Consider the following 20,505-nt stretch of genomic DNA (forward strand, 5'->3'; position numbering starts at 1 on the left):
AAACCAACATATTGTATGTAGAATTCCAGCACGTCTGGACATCCTGGATGAGTTTCCTATGGGCAGCGCCAAATTTTCCTACTGCTCTTTAAGCTGCTGTTGTGCCAGGAGGGAGTGGCAGAACTTGCTATGGATCACGAGATCGTCAAAACATCTTTGACAGCTTGTTGTGACATAATGCCCTCACTGACAAACAAGCAACAGTGTGTGTGTGTGCAAAACAGCTGATGCTGTCGAGTTCAGCCAGACGCATTGCTTAAACCATGTTTGCACCTCCAACACAGAAAAACATGGATATGAGTTTTGGGAATGTTGTATTCCTTGCATAATCTGTCCAGTTTGTTTGCCACATATTCTCCTGTGTGTGATTCATCGAGAGGCATTGCTGCTAAAATCACCTGTTTCTGCTGAAAGTCTACCATCAGCCAGTGTTCCTTAACACTCAAGACTATGCTGATGGAGGGGTCTGACCACGTATCAGAGGTTAAACAAAGGTCAGACTGGGAAGAAACTAAATCACGCACCTTGCTTTGTATCATTTTAAGCATGTCAGGTGTCAAAGATGTGGAAAAGTACTTCCAACTTGAAATTTTATAGCGCGGTTCTGCCTTGGCCATCAGACATTAAAATCCAATGTCTTCAACAATGGAATATGGTTGCACATCTGCTGCCATGAACTCTGCAATAGCTTTGTGCCAACGAATAGCTCTTGGGTCAACAAATGCAAATGAAAAATTGCTGCAGCTGCTGAGGTTAACTGCGCAGCATTCTTTTCTTTTGAATCTGCCAGAAACAGGCCATGTTCAATGATGTGCTTTCAGCACAAGTGCTGGACAAGATTTGATATTGTATAATTTTTAGAATTCTTTCCACCCCTGGAAATGCATGCTTCGCAAAGTGTGCACATTTTCTTTGGACTCATCGAATGCATTTACTTTGAAGTAATTCCAGACTAAACTTGAGTGTTTCGAGTTTGACATTATGCATAGGCTTGGTAGTATATTTAATAGTGGACAATTGCAAGTCAATATTAATAATCCAATTGATTCACGCTCTTGAAATAATGTTTTAAATCAAGTAAGTTACTACTAAGTTGTCCATGTGGCTGGATGCACACACCACGCTGCAAGTTGCACGCTGAAGCAGCTTAGCAGCTGGAGTATCCAGGAGTAATGTTGCTGGCACTGGCATGCCAATATCAATACTGCATAATATTTGTATGTCAGCTAAATAACAGATTAACAATAGTGAGTCATAATTTCGCTAGCTGCCTAGCTAGCTGCTAATGTGCATGCTGAAAGCTGAACAGCCACATGAGGCCTCATTTGCTGGTTGGCTGCTGTGACTGAGATGAGTGCATGAATGGTATTGATAATTTGTTGTGTGCAGACAATCAGCAGTAGTTTACAGCAAGTGTGGTAAAAAGTATTTACTTTTAAGAATATATTGTCTTTCAATTAACCCACAAATCAAATGTTTATTCCTTAATTTCCACTAATTAATTCTGATTTAAAATTCAAGACATATCGATGAATGTGATGACTGAATTTATTTTTGGGAAATTTGTTTACCTTGGCACCAATTATTTCTGCCGATACCAATTATACCGATTGTTTTAATAATCGGCCCAATTATGAGTATGGCCAATTAATCAGTACAGCTTTAATAACAATAATGTTATGAATTACTTTCTGCTACCTTCAAAATCCACCCCTCCTACTAATGTGAACACATCTTAGTTTTTAGCTCCCCTTATGTACTTCTCTCAATATTCGTTAGCACAACTTGATAACTCAGGTCATGTATGCAAGTGAGGACCATATGTGTTCCTGCATGTCAGCTGCTTATAACAGTTTTTCAGGCAAATCCAGTTTAAATTGCAATGAAAAAGCTTTCAATGGCCTAAAACGGCAAACAGGAGTGAAACTGACTCAAGAAAAGATGACATAAAATAGATTCTTTACATATTTCAGCAAAATTTCAGGCATCGGGGTGTCTATTCGGCCTGAATTGTCCCTTCATCCTCTAGTATGGACCCTGATGATCATGTCTAAATTTAATAACAAAAAATGATGTCTAAATAATAAGAATATTGTTTAAAGATAATTGTAAGAATACTGTTTAAAGATAATTTTAAGAATACTGTTTAAAGATAATTATAAGAATGCTGTTTAAAGATAATTTTAAAAATACTGTTTAAAGATAATTATAAGAAATTGTTTAAAGATATAAGAATACTGTTTAAAGATAATTTCAAGGAGGTGCAGAGGCTTAATGGTAGACACAATGGAATTGTGACATGAAAGGGTGTGTATTCAAATCCCATCATCGGATCATTTCGAGTAGGTTAATGTGGTGTGTCCTTGGGCAAGGCACTTCACTCCAATTTTATTGGTACTAAATAAACTACTAAATAATCTTTGCCATAATCCACAAGAAATCATTTGATAATTTCACATAATTAATGTACATGATAGATGTAAAACTGAAATTAATAGCACATACAACTGTTCAAGCATGGGTCTTGCATACATTTTTAATTCAAGTCTTTAATCTCTTGCTGAATACATCAGGAACAGCAAGCCAACAAAGCACTAACAAATGTTAGTATTTGGATAAAAAAAATAATTTGACTTCATCTTGAGCTGAAAGGCAGTGAAACAAAAACTGACTCATGCCATACAGCAGAAAAGGAAAACTAGTCCTAGGATATAAATGACCTGCACTATGCTTATCTGCAAAACAGAATATTAACAGATACACCCTATGATTTAATAATGTTTTAACACATATTTCATTTTTCAATAAATAATAAATTAGTGGAATTATTAACTGATTTTATTGTGCCAAATTTATTTCAGTAATACTTGCTTAATGATGTGTGTCATGCAATAATCTGATGAATACTATAATGTATGTACTAGCTTTTAAGTTGATTCAAATTGCAAATAAAGATCCTGATCTGCTGCAGCATAATGCACCTGGAGATCAGGGTCTATGTTGTTTGTTCTACTGAATACACCTGACAAACTGCACAGACCCAAATATGCTGGCACATTATGTGATGATGTCTGTACAGTTTGCAGCAGGACTTATCTTTCTGAGCTGTAATGTGCATGAAACAGAATTTGCTTTCACTTGTCTTATTTAACTGACATCTCAGATCCATCTCTACCTAGGCCAGACCACTGTATGTTTTGGGTCCACAATCTGGAGTGGAGCAGCAGAAAGGGTGAATCCCACAAAGTATTTCGCTTAACAGAGCCTTCTATCAAAGACACTTTAGATAGAGATTATTATTTTTCACAAAATAAACCCTTCTAGTCAGAAAAACATGACAAAATAGGCTTTCTCCGCTGACTTGAAGTGCTATCTCATGAAAATATTTACCTATACAACTATTTCTGTTAGCACAGGGGTATCTTGCAAAAACACTCGGTGGCGTCGTCACCCTTTCTGCTGCTCTGTGAAAGTCCCTGGCAGAGTTTGCCTGCAGTCTAGTTAAAAACTGTATCTAACCCAACTCGATACCGTGTTCGAGGATCATGTAAATTTATCGTTACAAATCCATGTGGTTTTGCCTGAGCACGACTAAAGAAATTTTTGAATTTATTTATGTCCATGTAGCCGCTGCACCAAGTCTGATGAATATTTCGTAACGTGTGTACGTCAACGCCATTGAACAGCGCAAGAATGTTACAGTTATCTCTAATCACTTTCGGGATTTGTGTATATCGTTGAGTTACATAAATCACATCCACGTTTTTATGTCTGCCGCGTGAAAATATCCTGGCAGGGTTTGTTTGTTTGTCCAGCATCACATCGTCGTACACGACTAAATTATTGATGCTTCCATCGATACCCGGTGACTCATCGATGTCAGTAATAAATTCAATAACATCATCACCGTCATTTATCGCCGCTGCATTCTCATTAAAATCTTTTAACACGCTGTAGCATCGCTGATCGTCCACATATGGAGCTACCAAATACAACTTATCCCACTTCATCTATTTCATTATTAAATTAAGTAACAACTGCGTCTTACCCGACCCAGATGGGCCTATAATAATCATTTGGACAGAATTTGGTAGCACTGAGTTATGTTTGATTGGCTCTCGTGGTTTTGTAGCAGAAAAGTCAGAGATCTCCATTAGATATATCATAAAATAATATGGATTTACATTGTGTGAAATGTAGAACACATACCCCAACTGCGGACATAACAACGATTACAACAAAAAATAATCGATCTGCACTTACAGGCAAGTGTGAACGATGCGGCACAAAAAAGTTCAAATTTATTATTTAAAAAAAAGGAGGTGATATCGCAGCCAAGTTAGCCAAGCTGCCAGGAGCTCCGTGAGCTAAATACCCAGGAGAAAAACATCTTCCAGGATATAATTACTGTGGTCCTGGAACCCGACTTGATATCAGACTTAATGACCAGAATCAGCCCAATCCAGGTGAATATCCGATAAAAGCTATTGACAAGGTGTGTCATGCGCATGATGTAGCTTATCGAAGTAAGGATTTGCAACAGCGCCATCTCGCGGACGTGAAATTAATTCATGCGTTAAATGCCATCACTGATAAATCTTTCAAAGAAAAGTTAGCATCCTGGTTAATAAAATCCGCAATGAAAGGTAAATTAGCGCTAGGTGCTGGTATGTAATGGAGTCGATTTATTATTCCCCAAGCGGATATTGGAGAGGTAGCGCAGCAATTAGTAAACTCGCTGAAGCAGCAAAACTTACGAGAGTTACTGCTAAAAAGTGGTTATTCCGACAGGCAATATGGCAAATTTATCTGCCGCGTCCTAAACAAATTCACTTTGCGCATTTCAATGTTAGTGTGCCAAATGAGATTCATCAGGCTGATATATTATTTCTGCCACACAATACTATTAAAATCCGGAGACGTCAAAACACACACAAGTATGCATTATCTGTAGTTGATGTTGCAAGTAGATACAAAGATGCAGAACCGCTATCAACTAAAACAGCATCCGAGGTTGCTTCTGCGTTTGAACGAATTTATCAATGAGGACCTCTACGATGGCCAAATTTATTACAAGTTGATCCTGGCAAAGAATTTCAAGGTGTAGTATCATCGTTGATGAAACAACATAATGTCACCATCAGACGAGGGCATACTGAAATTCACCGTGATCAGGCAATTGTTGAGCGATTCAATCGAACACTTGCTGAGCGGTTATTTGGATATCAGTATGCAAAGGAATTTATTCAGGATACGAGATCTCGTGAATGGGTTGCAAGATTACCAAGTGTGATAGCTGCGCTAAATAATGAAATAACTCGAACAACCAACATGAAACCTGCCATCGCGATCACAAAAAAACATATACCCGTACGACGTGATTCTTCAGCACAACTAATACTGGGTAATGTCACTGTAAGATATTTATATGAACCAGATGAACTTGAAGGCGGTAAACGAAGAGCGACTGATCCTATTTGGAGTGTTACCACACATAAGATATCCACCATGACAAGATCCACTGGCAGACCAGAGATCTACAGGTTGGATTCAACTGCTCCTCAACATGGATTCACACGTGAGCAATTACAAGTAATTCCCGAGGACACACAATTACCACCCCGATCACTTAACTAGCACCCAAGGCGCTGGCGCCTCTACGTCGATCACACTCAAGACAGGTCAACATCACATTATCACGTGTATGACCGCGACTGTTATCTTTTCTATCTACGGTGAATTGTCTTGGATTATTACTTGAATACTGCCATAGCATTATACAATTACAGCTCGCGCAGTGATTATTCTGCTGTTGTTTCAGCGCCATAACGAAGTCATCGTCGAGGTCGAAATCGCGATTATTTTTTTTGTCACTCTGTTTGTAACCAGCGAGTTTTCTTTTTATTATGGCGCTGTTGTTTTCATTATTAATTTTATCAGCTATTGAATCTTCCAAGACAATTCTTCGCAGCTGAGATATTCTTCTGACTCTGGACACAGCCAAGTAGACCAAGTTTGACCATTCGATTCGATCATCAACAATCCAGACAGTTGTATCACTGATAGTTAGTCCTTGAGATGAATGTATCGTCATTGCGTATCCCAGCGTCCACGGGGATTTATTCATTTTTAGTGCATCTTTGACAGCATTAATATCAACTAACACAATATCATTCAGTACTAAATTCTGTTTCTCTGTTTTCCCAGGAATATCAACATCTATATTCTGTAACCGCGTATTAACTGGTCTATAACATAACGGCACTGGCAGCATTGGAAACTTTTCTTGTTGTAATTGAAATAGCCGTTGTTGAAGTGTGTCTCTGACTATCTTTCTACTTGCCACTATCAAATCGTTTGGTTTCCACGCACTCCAAAAGTCGCTCATTGAAGTTTCAGGAATCATCTCGTGCATAATTTCACATTGAATTTTATTCGGTTGTAATCTGATTAATGTTTTAAATTCCTTCAACATTGCATCAAGTGCTCTATGATCATCAGACACTTCTTCATAATAATCAACAAAATCTTTTAACCACGAATGTGGAGATACGCCGACAAACGGAGGTGGCTGACCGTGATCGCCGCACATTATCACTGCAGTATTCGCTGTTAGCAGCCAATCCAGAAATGTTTTTAACGTTTCCAACGGTACCGTACATATCTCATCCCATCTCATCTTATTTTCTCGGGAATATATTTTGTTCCCATTCGATCTGACGTCCACACACCACCGCTGTATTTGAAAAAGCTGTGATAAGTACAAGAATTGACTCCTCGTTGTTTCATCTCCCTGGCAAGCCTGTGTGTAGGTGTTAACACAATCATATCTGAATTTTGAAATAATTCAATTGCTCGAGTTGTCTTACCAGACCCACCCGGTCCATTCAAATAAACGGTTTTGTGTCTGGAGATTGGATCATGCACAGATGGTGCGTTCGACATTTCTGATAATTCTGATTTCCAATAATTATCCTTAATTGTAACATCAACGGATTCACAATATTCATGTAACATCTCCGCTTTTATTCTCCACGAACTCCATGATTCAACGTAAAAGTCTTCGACTTTCTTTGTAAAACGAGCCAGTGATTCTAAATATCTTTTACTGATATAAAATGAATCCATTGCAACTCTAACTGCGGTGTCAGGAAATTGATTTATCATTGATAGTAAATTTATAGAAACATAAGCCAGCATCGAAGATCTTAGATGTGTGTATTGAGGCGATTCTCCGTCGATATAACTTACAATTGTGCCCAACTTTTTCCCGTCGGACAAGAGCGCGTCCTCCCGATTACAAAATATATTTCTCGCAACGGCATCAGCAATTATAAAATCCAATTCAGCTTCATCGATAATCAGTCGCGAGTGATGTAGTTTATGATCATATGCAGCACCTTGAGTAAATTTACCGATTATTCTTCGTCCGAGATCTTTTGCTATTTTTTCACTATTGCTAAGTTTGATCTTGAGAACTTTAGGAGCCTCACCGATAATGACATACATGGGAGTATTTGGACTCTCTCGTGCATACTCGCTAATAATATCATCGAGACTGATATGCTCCGGTGTTGGTAACCAAACTGAGGTCTGCGGTCGATATGATATGATTGCTTCACTGACAGTCAATGATACCAGTATTCGGCTGTCAAGCATATATCGCAATAACACTATTGGTACCCAGCGCTTTTCACTGAAGTGTCTGCCAAACCAAACATAACAGCGCAGATGAAGTCTCGCAGCGAATTCAAACGAAGTCACACGACCAAATCCTGTCAAGTCAAAATCGGGTAAAGGACCGTTTATAGCAACTCGTGTCATCGAGTTCGTGGGATGTCCAAATCGCTTAAAGTATTTGCGGCACTCGCCCATCCCGAGAAAGCTTCCCGGATACCACGCGATCATATCCATAGAAATCATATCCCGGTAGTCATACCGGGTATTCCACAGCCCGCCATGTCCATACTCGACACACCTTAATAGTATATCCGAAAGAAACTGACTTCGGGTTGGTCTCCATGAATTTCTTTCTCTTGCAGCGTGAGCGGCAACACTCGGAATTGTAAAACAATTAACCAATAACTGCTCGGTGTTTTCTTCAATTTTCACATATTTCTCTGCGAGTTTTTTCATTTGTTGTTGCAACGACTCCATCCGGTATAATTCACCGTTGGGTTTTACAAATTGATCATACTCGGAATCTTCGGAACTTTTAAACAACCACATCGACACAGGGTCGGTTTTGCTTATCTGTTTGATAGTATCAAATATATTTCCCGAAGAAAATTTCACAACACGATCCCGCAGAAATATCGTATCTGCGTTAGTCCAAGCATGAGCGTTATGATCAATGATATTTATTGGAGCCCCATATCGATTATATTTCTATTTGTATAATACTTCCTTTGTTATCGTTGTTACGGTTATGGGGAATCTTAAGGCGCTTTCTAGCTTGGCGACATCGTTTATTGATGCTCCTGTGTGTCTGACCCGCTCAGCCCACGCTGTTATTTTGGACTGTCTTAACGCAGTCAGGCCGTTTCCCCGCATCGCATTTTTAAAATGTTCCATTACTCGCTCGGCTACACAATTCAGCCCCAATGACGTCCTCATCGGGGTGAGTTTATCAATTTTTGTTTTTTTTATTGGATAGATTCCATAAATGACTGCGGTCATGGGATATGCTCGAGTGTAATATGGTTTATCAATCCCAGTCAGCATTCCTGGTTTGGAATCTTTAATTACCAGAATGGTTTTTCCATTATCAAGAACAGGGTCGAGTTTGTCACGGATAATCCATTTATCAGAATCTGCTTGCACAATAAATTTTATTCTGAAAAAATATTTCCGACCACCCTCATCAGCGGTGAGATAATCAATAATTGTTTTTGCTCGTGCATCATTCATTGTAGCATCGATGACTTTGTCAACAACATTGACAGAATTGTCGCGGATAATTCTAAATGACGACCACACGTGAGATGCGCCATCATCGCGAAATTCTTTTTTGGCATTCCTGATAATATTAAATAGATCAGTCAGGAATTGTCGTCGTAAGTCCCGGGTTAGTCTGTCAAGATCGAATCTCCCGGCACCAACTGCATATAACCTCGAAAACTCCTCCATATTATATTTAAGACAAATATTTAAATAAGAAATATTATATATACAAATGAATAATTGCAAGTGGTTAAAAGTTGGATCTGTAACAGTCTGTAATAAGTCCTGCAGGAAGGAATTCTGCGGTGAACACCAACAAAGCATCAAACGAGGAAGCACAGGACCTATACCATGCCTGCGATGTGGTATTGGGGTCAGAGGTAAAACGCAGTTATCTGCAATGTGCGGAGGAAAGCGATACCGTGAACTCAAGCGATATTACAATAAAAAAAAAATGGAGATACGCTGAAATCCGAGCGTGATTATATAACTAAGTTTTCAGACAAATTATAAATTAGACAAATATATTATTATATAAATGAGCCAAGAATTTGTTCCACATCCTATCATTACAAATTACGAAGCATCTTGCGAGGGAATAGTCAGAAATAGTAGGTTGAAAAAACCAGTTGGTGCTGTTGGTAATGCTGGTTATTTAATGTTTACTGCTGGGAAAAAGAGGTATCTTAATCATAGGTTCGCGTTCGAGTGTTTCCATGGAGAGATCAAAGACGGTCTTGTAATTGATCACATTGATGGACAAAGACTTAATTATAATTTGTCCAATTTAAGAGCTGTGACACAACGTCAAAATTGTAGGGCTGGGAATGCTGGGGGGAAGAGAGAGTCTAGGGCAGTTGTATCCATAAATTTAGATACGAACGAAAAAATAATATTTCCATCTATGAACTCAGCTGGCAAGTATTTTGATATTTGTACACCCTCAGTACAAAAAGTCGCAGAAAATATAACCAAATCAACTGTGTCAAAAAATAATCAGAAGATTATTTTTCATTATCACTAAAATCCTAGGATTTTCAAACGGAGATAACTCCGTTAGGCATATCTCATGCAATTAGTTCCCTCCCTTTGTGCAATAGGTAAATTTGTCGAGCGCGGCTTAGCGGTATATTCTTTACAGGTAACACAACGAGCAGACGGTTTTCTGTGTAAAAGGAAGTAAATAACTTCCCTTTATTCCTTAATAAAGTCAAGAATGATTTTACCCTTGATAAAGGCGTAATTGTTTGTTTATCTTTTTTTTCATAGATGAAATCTTTATTTTATTACACTTGTTCGGGGTTATGGTTCATCTGTATTTTCCACGCGATCATATTTAAGAAAAAACATTTTAAACAAATCACGCTGAGCTATTTTTGAACTTCCAAGTATCAGTCGGTTTATATACTATAGCGTCCGAATTAAGTACGGGGTTTCGAAACCCAACGAAGTTGCACAACTTTCCCCGTTATTGCCCCTGACGGGGTGGTCTTTTACCACTCCGCAGGATTGATTTTGGGGGAGGGAGTGCAACTTTGTTGGGCGTAGAATATAACCCCATTAGAATTAAGTTATATATGCAATTGTAAATATTGTAAATACAATGCTGTAAATATGCTTCTGTAAATACAATGCTGTAAATATGCTTCTACTATATGTCTGTACAATACTACTGTGTAAGCTTGCTAAAATGCGATGGCAATTTAGAAGCTTTACAGTCCTAGGATAAGTTACAATTAAGTTATATTGTGTAAAATACTACTGTAAGCTTGCTAAAATGCGGTGGCAATTTAGAAGCTTTACAGATGTAAATACTACATGTTGTGTGTTGTCCCTATATGAACCTTGCTAGAATGTCTCGTCTCTCGCAAACACACCCTCTGGGCCTTCTAGACTGTTAATTGACAGGTTAGGGGCTCACATGGGGGTCGTGTTTCCGCTCCTGAGTTTGGTAGGATGTTATAAGACACCCTAGAGGCTCAAGGAGATGCGATGTTTTTTTCTTTTAAATATATAATATTATATATATATAAATATGAATTACGAAAATAATGTGATTGATGCTATTAAAAAAATAGAACAAGGATTTAATTTATCACTAAATCCTGAAACAATTATGTCCAATTTTGAATCACTGCATGAAGCTAAATGCGCAGGGCGTTATATTCTTCCTGCTCAATATCGATTCATAAAAAAAATTCTAAATAATTTGTATAAATCGCTGGTCACAGTAGAAGAAGAAGCACAAATAAATGAATTTGTTTCACTATCTCATGCAACTGAAAAGATTAGGTTGGCACTGGCAGCCGAGTATGAAACAAAAAAGATAATAAATACTCGCGTTAGAAAATTGAAACATTGTATGTCCCTTGACGAAGTCAAGGATGACAAAGTCAAGGATGACAAAGTCAATGACGAAGTCAATGATGAAATTAATGACGACGAGGAAGTAAATACCTCACCTTGATGAAATCAGGTATTTGGAAATGAAATCGAAAGTAAAAAAATATATTACTTTTTTTTTACTTCCTTGATGAAATCAAGGTGACAAAGTCAAGGAGATGAAATCAAGGAGATGAAATCAGCGCGATAAGTCGGTCGGGTTCAATGCAGGAGTGTGCATAATTGAGAATTTGATCTCTGTCACGTACTACTGCAGTAATATGCTCGCGTCTGAGATTATCCAACTGTTGCTGTGTTAGTAAGAAATCTTCTCCGTATTCATCAATAAGCAATTTAACGTTAATTTCTTCTTGTGCAAATGCAGCCTTGACTGCTTCCTCGAGTGCTTGTTTGTTATACATGAAAACATCTGTGTGGTGGTACATATTTAAGATATAAATCTACGATCTAAATACATGTATATACTCGAGGATTTGATGTATATCGCAATGTGCGATCACAACATGATCTTTTATCAATACTTGCAGTTGTGCATCAGTCAGTATAAAATCGTCATGACCGTATATATCAACAATTATTTTTTCCGGGGTAACTTTTCCAGTTTTGACAGCGCTATCAAGAAGTTCTTTATTATGTATGAAACATTTCACGTGGTGATACATTATATGATACTTGCTTGATTAATTGTGAAATCGTGAACGATTTTCAATCCTAAAAATCTTCGATTTTCAAGTCGAAGACTTCCGCGATTTTCAATATATTTTTTTATTGTTTAAAATAATTTATTGAAATATTTTTTATGTTGACGGTGACATTACTGCTGTCGTCGTCAGTGGCATCACTGCTATCATCAATGAAATCATCATCACTGTCATCGTCAGTGACATCATCAATGAAATCATCATCACATTTTTTCTTCAAGGACATTATTATAATATAATATTATTAATTGGAAATCGTTTTATGATGAAAGTCCTTAGGATTTCACCAGGAGACTAATATGTAGTGTTTCATTTCGCAAATCAAGGGGATTCCCAGACTGGTCTGTCAGCGTGAAATTTATTCTGGTCAGCCATGGATTATGACATCGTAGATAGACCGGATTGATTGGCTCTTGCACAATCAGAAATCCAGGTGGTTCTTTCGGAGTAAATGAATAAAGAATAAATCCTTGCTGGGCATGATTTGATAATGTCGTGTCTGTGCTGTAAGTGCCATCAATGACATCACACACAAGATTGACCGCGACCACTGAAGTTATATTTACGATGCCCGGGGATACATGCCGGCCTTGCCCTTCGCTGTTATTGTTGTGCCTGAGGACAGTTGGCTCCAGTAGTGTTTTTCTGTACACTGCAAGTATGTCATCGAAGGACTCATTGATGAGATCAGTGACAGATTTTCTTAGCTCGGGCACGTTGTATCCGGGAAATTTATAATTCGGCAACGTGGCTTCTGTTAGTGAATAACGGGTTAGAAATTGTTGTTTATGATTGGTTTTATTGTCAATTATTGCCTGAATTGCTAGCTGGTTGATATATTCCAAGTCTGCGGCAAGCTGATTTAATATTTCAATCCGCGTAATAATTTTGCTGCGTGAACTTGTTATATCAAAAAGATGTTCTTGGAAATATTGCCGTAGTCGCGTTAGTTGTGTTTTATGTTCTTGATTAATGACTGTAAAGAACTTGCGGTTGATATCCCCTAGAGAAAACCAGTAAGCCTTAATTATTTTTTCCGCTGGCACTATTAACTCCTGTTTTAAAGGAAACGTTAAAGTAGAAAACTCACCAGCGAATTCAAATTCACTACCCAACGTTTCGTTTCTTATTCCAAGTAAGCGATCTTTGTATGACGGGGTAATTTCATGATATGATTGTTTGTCGGTGATATAATCAGACTTTTTAGGTTCAGGTGGACGTGGTATTTCAGGCGGTTTTGATTCAGGCCATCCTAGCACTGTTCGGATTGAGCTGTTGTATATATCCACGGCGTAGTCTGGGGTGTTTATTTCGATCGCGGATGACAGCGTTGGCTCATGAACAGTTATTTCTATTTTTGATTCCTTCCCGGTGATTCTTTTTATTCGACGTTGTAATTCCTCATTGATTTCTTCGATTTGATAAGACCCGGTTGGTAACACAATGACGTTCCAGTCTGGGGTGCCATCGGGTTTATTTTTATAAGCAAACACAAACGAATTATTTGCTGACAATTTTCCAAACGATGCTGATCTGATATTGGGCCAACTGTGATATACTCGTAATTGTGCTAAAGCGATCTCGCTTACTGGAATCGCAGTTGGAAAATTAATACTGAATTGTGGCTTAGTTGATGTTACTGTTAACAAAGATGTTCGCGCCCGGCTTGTATTTGCGACTATCTGCTGAAGTAATTCCGTCATTATTTATCTGCTGTCGTTTCAAATCGAAGTTCTTTGTGTAATCGTTGTACACCCCTGCCATTTGCACAAATTCGAAATCTGATATTGTTGTATCGTCAAGGCTGGATGATATCAACGACGACAATTTCGAGTAGGTGCTTGTGGCCGCGCTGTTTAACTTTTCATATTCGTGCAATTTTGTTAGCGCACAAGAGGATAATTTTTTCGCAATGATATTAGCAACTCCTGCAATTGTCGTTGATGTTGAAATTGTGATTGTAATCGCGTTTGCAGTTGTCACTGGTGTCAGCGCTGATAATAGCACCCCAGTAGATGCAACTACCGCGGATACCGAATACACTATTGTGTCTAACATAGTTACACGCCGTTTGTATTTTTTTTATCTTTGTTGCGCATTTGTCAATAGTATCTTTTAACTCTGAATGCCATTCGCGTACTTGATCGTATCTATATTGCTGCGCATCTAATGTTGTCGTTGATGCTGACTTCAAAACACTTTGTGTTTTTGATTCCATTTTATTATTTTACGCGGTAACCAATTGAGGCATTTCAGCTACAAATTCCAAACACCACCAGTAAGATGTTGCGGATAATTTCTTGTCGGCGGCTTCCAGTATAAATGTTTCTTCGGTTTCCTTGTTTAATATGATAGTCACAACCCCAGAATACTTATCGGTGGAATGTCTCCAGAGATATGTTGTGAAGATTTCAAATTTAGCGGCACTGAACACAGACAGTCTATACACTCCAGTGGCTGTTGCTGTATATTTGAAAGTATTATTTTGTCTGGACCATGTTGCAAATCCCGATGATACCGTGTATACTATGTTGGTGATATGCCCAGGAGTAACTCCAGTGGGGACTTTAATCAAACTGTTTTTGCTAACGATCTCAGGAATCTCCGCTACGATGTTTTGCTGTGTTTGTTTGATCGTGTCAATGTTGGTCTTGATATCAGAAAGTTTCATGTTGATGACGGGAGGAGTTCCAAAGAACTTATCCGTGGCATCATCGGTTTTTTGAAAGTTTCTTTGAAGTCTTGTGAACGCGTTTACATGAACATCATACTCTGCCCGCAGCGTTGTTAGTTTACCATCAACGGCGCTAGCGCTTGCGTCAACATATTGTTTGTTTGCGGCATCTTCCGGGGATGTTGGATCTCTTAAAACCACTATTTTGTTGCCGTTCATGCTGAGTTCACCTGTCATTGTATCACCGGTCTTCGCTACACGTTCCCCTGCAGCTTTTTGTGTGTCATCTCGAAGCGCCGCGATTGATATCAGTGAATCTCTGATTTTTCCGCTGTAGGTCAACACAGGGATGTTACCTGGAGTGGCTCCAATAATCCTACGAATTATTTCATGCCATCTGATATCACTGGTTTTTAGTTCTCCGTGTCGGTCCTGAAAAATAACAACCTCATCTGGGTCTATCCCGGTCAGACTTAAAAGATTATCGATTTCATCTTTGGTCGCATATTTTGATAAATCCACATCGATCGCGTAAGCAACCCAGTGAGTTCCTGGTCCATCACTGTTATCAAGATTAATAATTCCGGTTTCTGGATTATTTGGTTGTCGTGGTAGCTGATCTCGCATAAAGACGCCTCTGAAATTTTTTATATTTAATTGTTTAACAGCATCGAGCAAATCAAAATTTGACATCGGTGTGAAAACACTTAGAACCGTTTTGGGTACCATGATGGCGGAGTTCCTGGAAGTCTTAGCCCTCGTCCCCTTTTTTTGTATCCTTTTCCTGTGGCTTTCTTTAGTGCCATTCCAGCAGCGGTTCCAACTGCTCCTAACGCAGCGGCTTTAGCAACAGCTGGGGCAGCAGCAGCTATCAGCGCTGGTATTGCTGCGAGAAGTGGAAATATACCACCGGTTTTAACCATATCTTTGACCGCGGCTGGAGAGAAATCAAGTCAAACTCCAGTCGCTGCTTGTTTTGCTTTATTAAAATGTTTTAGTTGGGTTTTAGTCAATGATAACTTGTTTGGACCGCCAGTAATCTGATCATTTTTTAGTGTTATCGTTGTCCCACATGTGCTCGCGTTTTTCGATTGTAATTTCTTAGCCTGGCCAGGAGTCAGAGTAACATTAACGTGACTGTATGACATTTTATTTAATACGAGATTGATCTAATTGTTTACATGTTTTCCACTGGTGCATCAGCGAATATCATTCGGCCGCCAGCACCTTCAAGCAACATTGCTTTGTCGGAAAGTATGACCGCGATTGCTCTGTAATTAGCTATAGTTCCTACGTCTCTATTCACGGTAGCCCGAAAGTGTTTATCAACGACAGACTGTCTGGTTAAATCAAGATGCTCTAACGAGAAGTAATAGAATGGATAATGAGATATAAAATCCAACTGTGATATTTGCAAACCAGTATCGATATCGGTTCTTGATGTCCGTTTATTCTCAGAGAAACGTCAGTGATACCAAGTTGATCAAATATCATATGCGAACGTGTTTCATTACCCACTCGTGCAACATCCTGAAGAGCAATAAAAATATGTCGCGGCGCGGCGCGGAAACTCCCTGCTGTGATGCTATATGCCATGTGAATAAACCATTATTAGCATTTTGAGCACTATCTGTGGTTGTTGTAAGCCACGATAACAACACTTTACCACCTTGATTCATAAAAGAAAGCAGTCGCTGTTCTTCAGTAATTGCAGGAGTCATTACCGGCATCCACAGTGACTGTTTTGTTATGTTTACCTTACCAGCATCACCTAGAGGTCGCCATAGCGCATCATTGTCGTTGGCTTTTCTAACAAGCACGACCGTATGTTTTGCTCCAAAAATTACCTTTCTGACATCTCTGCAAAATCCAAAGATGTGCGACAGCGGAATGGCACATGAAAAATTTCTACGATTACCTTTCAACATTTGTCTACGTGCAGCGAAACCTAAATTAAATTCTGCATTAGCGCTAATAACCATGTTTTAAACATCGATATCAGCAGGATTAGGGGCAGCACCGTTTTTTGGTCGTCTAATAATGAACTGATCACTGTTAGGATAATTAGAAGCGTCCTTGGCAAACATCACTGATGGACCAGATGATCTTGTATAATCATCAGAATATCTTGCTAGACCAATTATTGTTGTAGCAACATCGACATCCTTCTGAATCGATTCAATATTTTTTCCATCAATCATGTAGATAGCACTATCAAACAAGGCCATAATTCCGTTATTGACAAAACCGATTTTAACATTGGGTCCGTATTCTGTGTCATCGGTTTTTATAATTTCTCCTTCTACGTCAATAAATGCTTCAGCGGGCAGGAAATATCTACTTGTATCTTGAACCTGAAGTTCAATTCGTCCTCGTTTATTTGGTTCTCGTGCGTCATAAGAATAATACTGATAATCACGCACTGATTCATTTTTAAGGACCGGTTCGTCTATGTTGAATGCTGGGTCGGATTCCCGTTTAAACATTTTATTATAAAAGTTATCGTCTAAAACGAAGACCACTTCCCGCCACCAAACTTGTGTTTATTTGTTCAGGATTTATCCCTTGATTTATCAAGGCTGTTAGTTTTTGATTTGCGGCTTCATTTATTACTTTACTAACATTTGCAGGCATATCTGCGGTGGCTGGTAATTTTACCGGAGGTGGACCCCCTTGGGTTCTGCGTATTAATCGTGCTAGTCTGTCCTTGATTGCCAGGAATGCTTTACTGGCAGTGCTACCAACAGCGCCAGTAGCTCTATCTTTAATAACATCAATGGCTTTCATCGATAATTGTTTTGCGATCGGTATTGCTTTAGGTGCCATCCTCGCAAACAAACCCCGAACAACATCGCCGAGTCCAATTCCGTAAGTCATCCTGTATGCGGGTACTCGTGAATTTACCACCCTGACCATAACTGGTCTACGATGAGAATTGTGTACGATCATTTTATTTAATTAGTTATTTATTTAACTAGTCGCTGTCAACAAGTTCATCAATAAGTTCTCGGTAGATGTGAGTATCCATGATGCCGCCGCGAAATAATCGCTGACAGATATCAGCTGCTTCATTAATTATTTCTGGTGAGTTATTTCCAGCACGTCTTCCTCCGATGAGAACTTCTAACCGCGATACGTCATTGATAATATTATCAGGACAAATATTTAAACCCATTCCAGTTTTTGGTTGTTGTCTTACAATTCTTGGAGTTAAAACATCTTGCGGTAAACTTTCAGGAGATGTTGTTAAACCAATTATCGGCAACCTAGTTGGCTCGGATTTTTGACGACGTGGATGCAACCTCATATTCACCTAACGGGACTAGGTCAGTATCTATTATCCTCCACTGTGGTTGTTGCAAAGGTGTAGAAGTTTTCTGCTGGGGAGGTTCTAGTTGTTTCACATGTTCGTTATAAACTCTTTTTACTTCATTAAGGAGACCTCTGTATTCTAAATCATTATCTCTGGCTTGTTTTTTGTTTTTATATATACGATATATCCATTTAATAAAATTCTTCTCTTGTAGTATTTTTAATATCTTCAGCAAAACCCTCCCTAAATTTTGCAATCAGTCCAATATTTTCCTTTATTGGTTTGGACGCGAGTTCAGTACGAATTTGTCCAATACCTTCAAGTATTTCTTCGCCGACGGGCGGAGGTTGAGCTGCAGCTATATCAGTTGGAAGATCTCGTAAAATCTTTTTTGTTTGTTTGGTTCTTCTAGCAATCTTTTCAGTTTGATCAGCGGTTTGTTTTAACACTGGAAGAATACCCTTTTCATCTCCCAATAAAGCTCTTTCTGTGATCTCCGCAGCTTTTTCAGTAGCTGTTGTAACGGGTTTAAATAATTCTTCTGCACCCGTTGCAAATTCAACTTGTGCTTGCTGCCGCGCTTGTAATTTTTGTCTTACACTATCTCGTACAGGAAGAAATTTTTTTACTGCTTCTAGTCGCTCTCGAGCTAGTCTAGCAGAATGTGCTTCTCCGACGTTGGCCATTATTGTTAACTTAAATTTTTAATTTACAGCAGCAGAAACGGCGACTGCAGGCAAACTCTGCCAGGGACTTTCACAGAGCAGCAGAAAGGGTGACGACGCCACCGAGTGTTTTCGCAAGATACCCCTGTGCTAACAGAAATAGTTGTATAGGTAGATATTTTCATGAGATAACACTTCAAGTCAGCGGAGAAAGCCTATTTTGTCATGTTTTTCTGACTAGAAGGGTTTATTTTGTGAAAAATAATAATCTCTATCTAAAATGTCTTCGATAGAAGGCTCTGTTAAGCGAAATACTTTGTGGGATTCACCCTTTCTGCTGCTAGTGGTCTTTAGTAAGTCAGGTGGTGTATGCAGATATGTAATGGAATTATAATAATAGCTGTATACTGATGATACAACATTATACATCATTTAGTCATATCAAATAATTGGTTTCTATAAGTGCAGATTTCAGTTACAGAAGCCTTGTATGGCACACTGTTAGAACCTCTCATAAAGCTTGGCACAGTTGTCTAATATCCTCACAAAGTTTCATTGGTTAATTTATTCCCTGACAATCATTCTTTGGACAGCTGGTGGATGACAAGAGGTGATATAAGGAAGGCCTTCCCAATGTTTGGCTGACAGGTGCTGAGTTATGTCAGGTACCATTTTCAAAATCCAAGATATGCCATAACCAGTTGAGTTTCACAGTACAATTTAAAGGTGAGTTTTGAATGATAATGAATTAGTCTTAGTTTCATTTTATCAGAATTAATTAATTAGTGAAAATTAAATATTTTATAATTAATGTTATTTGATTGAATAAGTTATAACTACAGGATAGATCATACACAATACAGTTGTTTCCTACTTCCATGGAGTTTTTAGGGATACATTTATTTTGCCAAATAACTAAATAAGAAGCTAAACGGCTCCACATTTGTCTGGAAGCTAAAGCAGGAATGTAGAGAACAAGGAAGATGTAAAATAAAGTAACCAAGCATTATGTAATTTTTTTATATGTATTTCTGAATATTTTGTTAAAATACGTTTTTTTAATTCAAGTCTTTGTTGTTTGTCGATTTTCCTGCTTGTACATGGAATAATGTGATCTAGGTGCTCGTATCAACTAAAATGAATTGCAATATACAGTTTCTGTGCTAATTTGAAATCACATGGCCTAAGTGCATGCTGTAAAGACCCAGAAGGATACATTTATTAAAAGCCTTGCCCCACACACTTACAATATTTATCCTTACTCTTAAGGAAGCAGTTATTGTGAAACCATTTGTCTGTTTGTCTATCTATCAATCCATCTGTCTCTCTGTCTGTCAATCTACATGTCTGCAACTCTATCTCCTCCTAAACTGCCAGAAGGAAATTCAAAAAGCTTGGTACATAAATTTACCCATGTTGTAACCATTTTTAAAAGGGGTATAATTTTTGGACCCTCGGATTTGTAAATAACAAATACTGCACTTATAGTGAAATTATTTTTTTAACTAAATTTTCATAACTGAGGATACATAATATTTGTTGGGGTTTTTTGGGGTTACAACCACTGGATATGGTCAGAGAAAGGGTTTAGAATCAGGTGGGATTTAATGTAATAAAAAGTATTGGGATTTTACCATGGCAACAAATGGAAATAGGTCTAGCATAAATTGTAAACAGTACAACCTGACTTAATCAAGACCATGCATATCAAGATTTTAGCTTCAACCCATCGAATCCCATGCACCCAATACATTCTGACAGCCTCTTTTGTAAAACCAGTACCAAATGCACAGACTAAAATGTTAT

The 20,505-nt window shown here is 38.3% G+C and overlaps 1 protein-coding gene across 1 annotated transcript in view; it reads right to left on the reverse strand.

Annotated features, from left to right (window-relative positions):
- LOC149775886 (NAD(+) hydrolase SARM1-like) overlaps nucleotides 1-20,505 on the reverse strand; it is an 84,822-nt gene that overhangs the window by 37,890 nt on the left and 26,427 nt on the right. The gene's annotated exons all lie outside the window — the stretch shown is intronic.

Source organism: Sinohyriopsis cumingii, chromosome 19 (assembly GCF_028554795.1).
Source record: "Sinohyriopsis cumingii isolate HCF-2022 chromosome 19, ASM2855479v2, whole genome shotgun sequence".
Classification (NCBI taxonomy): domain Eukaryota; kingdom Metazoa; phylum Mollusca; class Bivalvia; order Unionida; family Unionidae; genus Sinohyriopsis; species Sinohyriopsis cumingii.